At 46.0% G+C, this 10,724-nt stretch overlaps 1 pseudogene; it reads left to right on the top strand.

Moving 5' to 3' along the window:
* Positions 1-6,490: 6,490 nt before the first annotated feature.
* On the top strand, positions 6,491-7,214 carry LOC129325664 (myeloid leukemia factor 1-like; annotated as a pseudogene).
* The last annotated feature ends 3,510 nt before the right edge of the window (positions 7,215-10,724 follow it).

Below are 10,724 nucleotides of genomic sequence, written 5' to 3'. Positions count from 1 at the left end.
TGTCAATTTGATCCAGACAAAACCTCCCCTTTATGAAAATGGCCAGAGCATACCAGTACCAAGAAACTTTTTTCGTTCTGCAGTCTCTCAAATGTACTCTTATGTGGAAAGCTGATACCTGGATTTTAAGACTAATTAAAAAGTGGGTGCTGACAAATTCATACATGTTAGTACCAGAAACCTGCACTGGGTGATGAGGTCCTACCACAGAGATTGAGGGAATAAACATGCATATGGACACTCCCAGTTGTACAGAGATGACTGAATTCTGCAAGCTTTATCCCATTAACAAATTCATCCAGGGAACAAAAGGAAGTGAGATTTTGCTCCTGCCTGGAATGGTAACACTGCAACACCTTCATGTTCACATCCATTATTTAGGTCTCATTGAGACTCAAGGCGGATTACACAGTATGAGGTTCATACAATCAGTTTCAAATACATTTCAATACAATGCCATAAGGTAAACAGATACAAGTTTAAAAGACGTAGCATCAGCAAGGATCCAAGACAGAGTAGAAAAAATACTGGAGCAAAACATCAATTCTAGGACTAACATTAGACAACATGGAGCGCTGGTTGTACATAGGAGCATATATTTAAAACAGCAGGTAATATGTAAGGCAAAAATAGTGATGAAGTCTATGATCCTCAATTTTTTAGTGAAGCATCTGAGACCCCCTCCCTACAATACAGCCCTCCCATTTGAGTAAAAAGCCTTTTTGAATAGTTTGGTTTTGCATCGTTCATGGAAAGCCAGGAGAGTGGGGGCTCCTCTGACTTCCTCAGGCAGGCCGTTCCATGGGTTAGGGGCCACCACAGAGAAAGCCCTTGTACGGGCTGCTGCTGACTTCACCCGTGTGCAGCCTGGCACCTGCAGGAGACCCTGTTCAGATGAGCAAAGCTGCCATGGAGGAACATAGGGAGGGAGGCGGTCCCGTAGGTATGCCGGACCAAAGCTGTGAAGAACTTTATATGTAATAAATAATAATAATAATAATAATAATAATAATAATAATAATAACTAATACCTTGAACTGAGCACGATAACTGATGGGTAGCCAGTGGAGCGACTGTAGAATGGGAGTGATGTTCATGCTCCTGTTCACTTGTACATAGAAGTACATATTTAAAGCAGCAGATAATATATAAGGCAAAAATAGTGATGAAGTCTATGATCCCCAACTCGTTAGTGAAGCATCGGAGACCCCCTCCCTACAATGCAGCCCTCCCATTTGAGTAAAAAGCCTTTTTGAATAGTTTGGTTTTGCATTGTTTATGGAAAGCCAGGAGAGTGGGGGCTCCTCTGACTTCCTCAGGCAGGTCATTCCACAGGATAGGGGCCTGCATCAGATGGGGAATGCTGCGGCAACTCTCAAGCAAAAATCAGTACGCACGGCATGCACAGTACACACAATGCAGACAGTATACACATATGGGCATGATTTATTCTATATGTATGGGATGAGCATCTGTGGCACCTTAGAGACCAACAACATTTCCAGACTGGAAGTTTTCAAGATCTCCCTTCTGTCTGGAGAAGGGAGCTCTGACTCTCAAAAGTTTACACTCTGACAATCTTGTTGGCCTCTAAAGTGCCACTGAAATTAAAGATATTTTTCTTTCTGGGGTTAGATGCCAGCTGTGGTTATTAAAGATCCTGAGCCTGGGGTAATGTCTGAGGCAGGGCACGCTCTCGTTGTGTATACTAATTTATCTAGAAGAACATGGTATAAGCACACTGTTGTTATTATTATATGGGAAAGAATGTTCTGATACTGATAGGGAATGATATTTACTGTCTAAGGGCATACCAGTTTCTGGGTGAATTGGTGCTTCCCACTTTCCCCTGGCTATTTCTCACTATTTCCTGTTCTTCCCCAGCCAGTGTGATCTGTTCCTAGATGTTGCCTCTCTGTTCCTATTAATTTGTTTGGGGTGTCGCTTCTTTAGCCGCTAGAGTTAGAACATTCAAAAACCTTGTCATCACCTCAGATTACAGAGGAGACACATTTAGGTTACCACTTTGATTTCAAGTGTCCCAGTTTTCAGCCTGGCTTCAAAGCACTGAAATGCCTGGACATCTGAATGGTCAACAATTACCTGGGCCCGTGGAAAGGTGTAGTAATTTCACTGGAAAGTTCTGTTGGCATGAAAAAACACAAGGAAGGCAGTGCTGAATCCATGTTTCCTGACCTGTTCCAGGTGCGGCGTGGAGACACAAAGTTTTAATTCGAAGGAGGCAGATGACAATTGCCTTGCAAAGGACACTTATTAATCCTGTGTGGAAGTGTTCGGAGACGACTAGTAATTGACATACTGCTGCTGCTGCGGCATAGAGCTCGGTTCCTACAAGGCAATGTGTCCCAAAGTTCTTTGCCTAGTTCATCCACTGGGCAAAGTGGGTCAGCCAGTGGAGTACCGGATCATATTCAAGGTTCTGGTATTGACCTATAAGGCCCTATGTGGACTGCGGCCAGCGTATCTGCAGGACCGTCTCTCCCCATATATTCCCCAGAGGACTCTCTGATTGGGAGAAAAACAGCTATTAGTGGTCTCTGGTCCCACATGGCCATGATGAGATCCCGGGCTTTCTCGGTCCTGGCTCCTACCTGGTGGAACGCTCTGTCTACTGAGACCAGGGCCCGGCAGGATTAATTGTCTTTCCACCGGGCCTGTAAGACAGAGTTGTTCTGACAGGCTCATGGCTAAGGTTGGGCCTCTGCCAGCCTGGGGGGGGGGAGGGAAAGGAAATTTACTCCCCCCGTGAAAAACTGTCCACCACAGTATGCATGCAAAATATTATAAGTCTTCCTGATGCTGCCGCCACACAATACAAAATGTCTCTGTTTTAAATGGTGTTTTAATATTGAATATTTATACAGTTGTAATGTTTTAAATTGTTTTTAAATGTTGTTAGCCGCCCTGAGCCCACTTGTGGGGGGCGGGGGCGGGATATAAATATGAAATAATAAATAAAATAAAATAATAAATAATAAATAATAAGCTGGCAGGCACCTTCTTGTTCTCCACCTATGGGAGGGTTGGCTTCCTTGAAGAAGATTGTGCTGAGAGTCCAGTACAGGACAGCAAACACCCCTGCCCACCCCACATCCAACCCCCCAGCATCAGCTTTCCTAGCTAAATGTCCCTGGGAGTCTGGCCCATTGTATGGCATAGGCCAAGGTGCTGGGAGGGGTGGCCTCACAACACCCCCACTCCAACACACTGCCAGCCTTGGAAGTGGATAGCAGGACTGCAGAAGGCAGAGCCTGACTTTAAAGAAGGGGAACAGGGAGGCAGACAGGGCTGCCCTGGGCGAGGCAATCATATTCCTAGCTCCTGCTTCCTCGTCCCATCAAGCAGATCCTCCAGAGGTGGGGTAGCTATTAGGGCTCGGCAGCGAGACATGTTAGCCACAGAGCATGGATTTAGCTCTGCCTTTGGGGTGTTAGTGCTAAGTTGTTACTCAGTTTTGCTAAGTGCCCTTTCTGTGTTTTTCTTACCACCAAAGTGCCATGAACTAAGTCCACATGGCAGAAAGCTCTGAGATCACGTCATACTCCAGGGCCCATCTAATAGTTCTCGGACATCCTGACTGGGGATTCTGTTAAGTGGAGGGCAGTGGGTTGCCAAGTCCAGGTTGGAGGTTTTGGGAGCCTGGAGAGGGCAGGGTGTGGGTAGGGGAGGGCTAGTTTGGTATAATGAGAGCCAGTTTGGTGTAGTGGTTAAGAGCAGTGGGACTGTAATCCGGAGAGCTGGGTTTGATTCCCTGCTCCTGAGCTTGAAACCAGCTGGTGACGTTGGGTTAGTCACCTCTCTTCCAGAGCTCTCTCAGCCTCACCCACCTCACAAGGTGACTGTTGTGAGGATAACAGTAATGCACTTTGTAAACCACTCTGAGTGGATGTTATTATTATTCAGCAGGGTATAATGCCATAGTACTCCTCTTCAAAGCAGCCATTTTCTCCAGAGGATTTGATCTCTGTCGTCTGGAGATAATTTGTAATTCCAAGAGATCTTCAGCCACCTCTTGGAGGCTGGTGACCCTGCAGCAGTGCTTTGTGGTGTTCAGAGGGTATTTGAATTTTGGTTTGCGTAGGGACCTATAGATAACACTGCAGTCGAGGGGTGTTCCAGGCCTGGAATGGCTTAGGGAGCCAACTAACTCTGGTCATGGTCCTGGGTCTACTTCTTCTGCTGCTTGTACTAGAGCTCCAGGCGTGTGTAACTCTGACTTATGCCAATGTAAGTGGGATATATGCTAGCATAGCAGTTGGTCAGCTCCTTAAGCATTTTACGCCCATAAAGAAAGCACTGCGAATCTAATAATCAGCTTCGATATATCTGCTGTACATTTCCTTTGAACTCAATGGGGAATTTCCAGTAACTTTAACACAAGAAAATTCTAATAAGGACTATAATTTTCTAAATTGAAAGTGGAAACAGGTGTCTGGATTTTATTAAAAGGGGAAGACACCTAATGAATGTTGACAAGTCAGAATTCTAAGTATGGCTTATTGAGAGGTCATATGAAGATAATTTGATCCTGCAAGTGGCTGACTCACAACTTCAAGTATATAAAAAGACTCACACCACACAGCTCTCCTGACAGCTCCTTTCTGCTTCCCTGACTTCTCCTCTAGGACTAGGTAAGTTAGAATACACAGGGCGATCCTATGAAACGTCGTTCCATTCTATCTTCATTGATTTCATTGGGTTTCACTTGATGTAACTCTGCAAAGGATTGCACAATCAAGTTGCCTTGTTAAGTATGACAGGAATTGTGGTTGTTGTGGGTTTTCCGGGCTGTATTGCCGTGGTCTTGGCCAAGACCACGGCAATACAGCCCGGAAAACCCACAACAATCATCGTTCTCCGGCCGTGAAAGCCTTCGACAATATGACAGGAATTCTTTCTTATTTTCTCTTACTCTTTTTCCTTCTCTGTGAACTGAAAATCTATGACTTTGTTATAGATTTAGTTGCTTTGTTAAGTATGACAGGAATTCTTTCTTATTTTCTCTTATTCTTTTTCCTTCTCTGTGAACTGAAAATTTATGACTTAAAAGTACTAAGAATGTCTATGGCACGTTTGAATGTTCCAAACATTTCATATCCTTTATCTTTAACCCTGTGGGAGAGGTCAGTATTTTTATCTCCATACCATAAATTTTAGATTGAGAGAAAATGGATACTTAGTTTATGCACAGGTAAGATTCAAATCAGGGACCCCCCCCTTTTGTTATTTATTTAGAACCTTTCTTTGGCACCCGTCCAGGAAATCTGCAGTATTGCCCTGCTTTGTCTACCCAGATCAGGGGTGGCCAAACTGCGGCTTGGGAGCCACATGTGGCTCTTCTAGAAATATTATGTGGCTCCTGGATGTCTCTGAGTATCGCCGTGGCCATACTTTTTATTTTAGTTTAGTTTATTTCCCTTCCCTCCCTTCCCTCTCTTTCCCCCATGTCTTTCCCTACCTCCATTTCCTTCTTTCCTTCTTTCCTTCCATGTCTTTCATATTTTCAATAAAAATTTTGGGGTTGCTGGGTCTGAGTCAGAAAATACCTGGGAACTTTGGGGGTAAAGCCTAGCAAGAATGTGACAACACTTTTTTGATGTTACTTCCAAGTCAAAGGTAAGGTCATGACTCTTCCTAAGCTCCACCTCTTCCAATGATGTCACTTCCAGCATACTGCACCAAAACCCCACCCCTTCTTGTGATTTCACTTTCAGGACATCCCCCCTAACCCACCTGTTCATCTGAAGTCACTTCAATGCATCATGTCTTGCGGCTCTCAAATATCTGACATTTATTCTCTGTGGCTCTTACATTAAGCAAGTTTGGCCACCTCTGACCTAGACTATATCGGCACAACACAAATTAAAGCCTAATTTCAAGTCCTCCTCAAGAGCTATCTAAGAGAAACTTAAATTTGTGAGATGTTCCTTCATAATACACACATATCTACTTGGTAGCATAGTTTCATCTGTTAAAAACCCACTCTATTTACAAATATTAACATTTTAGTGCAGTTAGTACAGGGGTATCCAACCTTTTTGAGCCTGTGGACAGCTATGAAATTCTGAGACAGGGTGTTGGGCACAACTACAAAATGGCTGTTGCAGGAGGCAGGGCCTCCCACAAAATGGCTTCCACAAGAGGAGAAGCCAACCACAAAATATCAGGGGGAGATGTTATGCATAACTCTAATAATAGTAAATAATAGTCAATTTTCTACATTCCAGGCAGAAGCTCTATTGAATCAGAGGGCTTTTTATTATTATTTTTTAATTTAACATGATGCCTTTTTAAATGAACATATTGTTTTAAAGTTGTTTTGTTTTGCATGGAAACGACCTCAAGCAGAGTCCAGAGCAAAGAAGAAGGAGAGGATTGACTTCCAGAGTGGAGCCACTTTCAGGGGGCTTTCCAGGTCTTTGACGATAACCCTTTCTTCCAAGATTCTTTTGCTACACATTGTGAGCACATGCCTTTTGGTCCAAGACCTTTTTTTGCTATTAAAGATGGTGATGAAAGAGCTCAAGAACAAAAGGGACATCCTGATTCTCAGGTTGCTTTGAGGGATAATCACAAGAACATAGATTTTAGGGATCCTTTCTCTGCAGTGGACAAAACGATGTCAAATATGAGAAACACTAAGATGGAACTGCATCAAAATTTTGATAAAATGCCCGTTGAGCAAAATTCACACTCGTTCGTTTCATCCTTTGTGATGACATATTCCAAGATGGGTGATGAACCGCCAAAGGTTTTTCAGGCCTCTACTCAAACGCGCAGAGCTCCAGGGGGAATCAAAGAAACTAGAAATTCACTTAAAGATTCTGAAAGTGGACTGGAAAAAACGACTGTTGGCCACCACATTCAAGATCGCGCTCATATCATTCAAATGGTGAAAAACAGCAAAACTGGTGATGAAGAATTAAATCAAGAATTCATCAATTTAGATGAAGCTGAAGCTCATGCATTTGATGAAGAATGGCAGAAGAAGATTATGAGGTTCAAGCCCTCTACAACAAGAAACCGTATAGATACTCCAAGACCTACAGATGTCCATCAGGTAATCAGGGAAGGAGAAGAAGGGAGAAAGCTTGTCTAAGAACAGTCATCAAGGACCCAGGAAGCCCGAATCTTCTGTGGAGGCACTGAATATTAGGTGATCACATGTTTTTCTTAAAAACTGCAAAAAGTAAATCGCTATGTTACTTTTCATATTAATCTACCTGTTTTAGGGAGGACGCACTGGTTGGGGATCAATGCATAAGACCAAGCTATCTGTCTTGTAAGAGTAGTGAATTTTTGTACTGGCTAAGTGCTGTAATAAAGTAATCTGAATCTGAGTAGTGAATTTTGCTCTTTAACTTCTGAATGTTTCTGAACAAACTCAGCTACTTGTTGACATCTGGTTTCAAGCAGTAAAAAAAAAAACATTGACAAAGAAAAGCACTTGATTGAGTTTTTTAAATTAAGAAGTGGACTATTGGCAGCACAATCCTGAGGCCCACTTTGTCCCAGCACCTGTGCACCCATGTACCTACAGCTTACCCACTCCCTAAGGACTTTCATGGGAGAGCCATGCCAGGCATGGCATGGCCATGAGAGAATTCTCCCTAGTTATCCTAACAACAATGGTAGAATCCAGCAATTGCAGGACAACTGTGGTTTTTAGCTCCATGAGTGGCAGGGAAAGGCGTAGCCAGTTTGTGAGATGGACCACATTTGCTGTCACCAGCTGCCAATGCTACCTCCTGCCCTGCAGAGAGCTGGTGCAAAGGGCAGAAAGAACCCCTCAATCAGGCTTGCCACACCCAAAAGGAGGTGCCTGCTTCTAATGGAGCCTTGCCCCATGGGGAGGGGCGTTACACTGAATTTGCAGACAGGGTGCCCGCCCACCCACTTACCCAACCCCCATTTCTGACAAGGGCCAGGCTGGCATCTAAAGGATTATTTGCTTGCAAATTCCCCCCCCCCCGACTGCTCCAAGAAATATGCAGGCCCTCCTTGAAAAATAAGACCAGCAAGGCAGCGGGACTCAGCGAGGGTCACACCTGCAGCCCCCAGCACTCAGGATCAGCCCCCCAAGTCTCAGAGAGGCAGCTCATTAAAGGCAAGTGGGGGCGAGTTCTGAGCTGAATGATGAAAATGCCCATTAGAAACAATGGAAGAGGCTAGAAGGCCCATTGGATATGATGAGGGCCATGAATGCCCATCCACTTGCAGCAGCTCCATTGAAATACATCACTGCATCGAAAAGCTAGAAGGAGAATGCAGGGTGGACTTCAAGAGCTGTGCTCTGGTGCCGGGATAATGGCCCCCAGAGTGGAAGGAGCCCTCTGTGACCAGAGAAACTGCAAAAGGGAGATTGGTCTGGCCTTGCAGGGGAAGAGCCCCAGAGATCCCAGGAAGTAATTCCACCTCCCCCCCCCCCACACAAACACCCTGACATCAACCTTGTCTGCTGCATTCAGCAGTCTTCTGCCTGGGTTATCAGACACCAGCAACATTGTTGGAGAATGAGAGTCCTCCGTAGTGCCCTCCCCCACCAGACAAACAAAGGCAGCACTCCAAGTCCCACCCTGGTGATTGCAGTGCATTTGAGCGGGGAGGGGGACTGGGTGGGGCTGGAGCCTCCAAGGTTCCACTGGAGACCTGCTCCTTGTAGCAGCAGAGCCACACAAATGCATGGAAGCACCTGGAGCTGTTTGGGCCTCCCCCATCCTTACCAGCCCAGAGCCAGAACAATTTGCTAGGATGTGTGAAAGGGCAGCCCTATGGGGATGGGGAGAGGGGGGGCTACTATCAGGCAAGCAAACAGACAAGGAGGGAGTTGTTGTTCAACACAGACTTTACTGAACTGTCAAAAGTGAAGAGGATGCCTGGATGAGTGTTTCCAACTTCCCTCACCCGGGTAGGAAGCTTTGCCTGTTAGTACAGTAGTAAAGGTGAGGAGAGCCATTCCTTGTGTTGCTTCTCAGGAAGGGGGTGACCCGTGGACTGCCTGAGGAACTGCTCCTGGGGCTGGTTTGAATGGCAGCCAAGAAGGGTTACTGGGGACTGGAATAGCCATGCTCTTCAGTCTCCCTGATTTGTCTCTACTTGCCCAAAAGGAAAATGAAGACATGTGTGGCCAGAGGCCTGACCCACAAGCCACAGCCTGGTCTGCCATGTCCTGGGAAAGTGTCCATGGCTGGAGGCAATGGCTCCATCCCCACAGATGCTGCCAGCAAACAGATGCCACTCAGGCAAGAAAGTGCTCTTTGTCTGCATCTGGATGTTCTGCTGCCACACAAATGCCTGGAGCTCTGATCCTGCGAAGGCGACAGCTATGGGATTGCGTACCTGCCATTGCAAAGGAGTTCTGAGAACAAGAACTTAGTCACCTTGACCTGCAGCCATGCTCTCTACTCTGCCTGAGAAGGGAGCCTGGCCAAGGAAGTTTGAATGGAGCCCCAACATGGGCTACTGGAAGCCCCCCTGAAACAGCAGTGTTGAGCATGGATCCCTGGGTGACAAGTATGGGCCATGCTGGCTCATGTACAGAAGTCACACACTCTCCCCAGCAAACCTCAATTACAGAGACCAGCCTTTGGGGGGGATTGAGTGAGGGGAGAGGGGAGGCCAGTGTGAATGAACAAGCTGGGGCAGCCAGCACCCCAGCTCCTTCTTACTTGTTAGTGTGCCCTCTTCCCTCCCCAAACCAAGACTCAGGAGATGGGTAACTGGCAAGGGAACTTGGGAGGTAGTTGTTAGTCAGACATTTAGAATATGGCTTTCCCCTCACATGTGAGTGTGAGGCACAAACCAAATTTCAGTAAATCCCCTGCACACCCTTGCTCCACCATTGCTAGGACCCTTTCCCACCTTGCGCTCTAAGTCCCCACAGCAGGGGCCCTCGAGCAGAGACTCTGGCTGTCTCTCCCCTTACCTGGAGCCATGGTTGCCCTGGGTGGTGGTGATGTAGAGTGCCCACGGAGCTAATTGGGAGTGGGAGAGGGGACTTGACCCCAGTGGGGGTGCGAACAGATTGGTCCCCATGGTAATCAGCATCTTAAGCTACGCCAGGCCTCTTAGGTGGGGCTGGGCATGGGGTTGATTGACTTCTTGCCCCCAATGGACACCTACAGGTTATGTCATCATTTTGGGGCATTATTTCTGCTGCTTCAGGGGGCATCCCATGCCTGGAACGTCTTCGGGTGACAACTAACTCGTGCCCCCCACCAGCCTGCCTCCCAGCCCACTGACACAGGAATGTGTGCACTGGTTGTGCCCGTGGCCAGCCATCATAGCTGGGTGACAGCAGAGGTGCCAGGGAAAGTGATGCTAGGCTTCTGCACTATCATAGGGGGTGGGGGTTATGCCATCATAAGTCCAGAAGATACTGGAGTAACTTCTAGTCTGCTTCCAGGGTGCTTTCGCCCCACTCCTCGGATTGCGCTGTTTGTGACCTTTGTGTTTAACAAAAAACAAGAAGGGAAAAATGCAACCTGATGAACAAGTCAGGAACCAAAAAGGTTGAGTGATCAAGGAAAAATAAAATAATATAAAGAAGAAATATAATTATTATTTATTAGACAGTGTAAAAGCGATAAGAATCTTGTGACAAAATTAAAAAATTGAGACTTAGTAACAGCAGCTACACAGAGTCACACAGTTGTTTGCACATAAAAAAGAACCAAATCACAGAATTGATAATACATACACCA

Source organism: Eublepharis macularius, chromosome 1 (assembly GCF_028583425.1).
Source record: "Eublepharis macularius isolate TG4126 chromosome 1, MPM_Emac_v1.0, whole genome shotgun sequence".
NCBI lineage: Eukaryota > Metazoa > Chordata > Lepidosauria > Squamata > Eublepharidae > Eublepharis > Eublepharis macularius.
This window is presented reverse-complemented; position numbering and strand designations above follow the sequence as displayed.